Below are 514 nucleotides of genomic sequence, written 5' to 3' on the forward strand. Positions count from 1 at the left end.
CCCTAAAGCCCATCCCAGCCCCCCAAAACCCATTTCCAGCTCCAGAAAACCCATCCCTGGTCCCCCCAAACCCATCCCCAGACCCCATAGACATGCTCAGGGCTTTTTTGGGGGTTAACATTTATTCCAGCCAAGCCGAGAGCAAGGGGCCAGGGGGGTTGATGCCGCCGTCTCCCCCCTCCCCGGTTAATACTAACATCTGGAAAATGGGCAAAAAAGCTTCAAACACCCCCCAAAAAAAGCCAGATTAGGAATTTTTTTGGGGGTAAGGGGGTTAAAGAGGGTCTGGTGGAGCAAGTGATGCTCCACCACCCCATCACTGTTTCAGGGGGTCCCCGAAGACCCACATGCTTGGGGGGGGCTTGGGGGGGGGGTTCACCGCTCACCGCAGGGTTGGGGGCTCAGCGCCAGCTTAGGCAGCTGAAATTTAGGGGTCCCCTCACCCCCGAACCCCCCCAAATTGAAGCATGGGGTGACTTCCGTCATCACCGGCCGCTGGTTGAATTCGGGGTCC

The sequence above is a fragment of the Fulmarus glacialis genome, unplaced genomic scaffold, assembly GCF_000690835.1.
Source record: "Fulmarus glacialis isolate BGI_N327 unplaced genomic scaffold, ASM69083v1 scaffold21335, whole genome shotgun sequence".
Lineage (NCBI taxonomy): Eukaryota > Metazoa > Chordata > Aves > Procellariiformes > Procellariidae > Fulmarus > Fulmarus glacialis.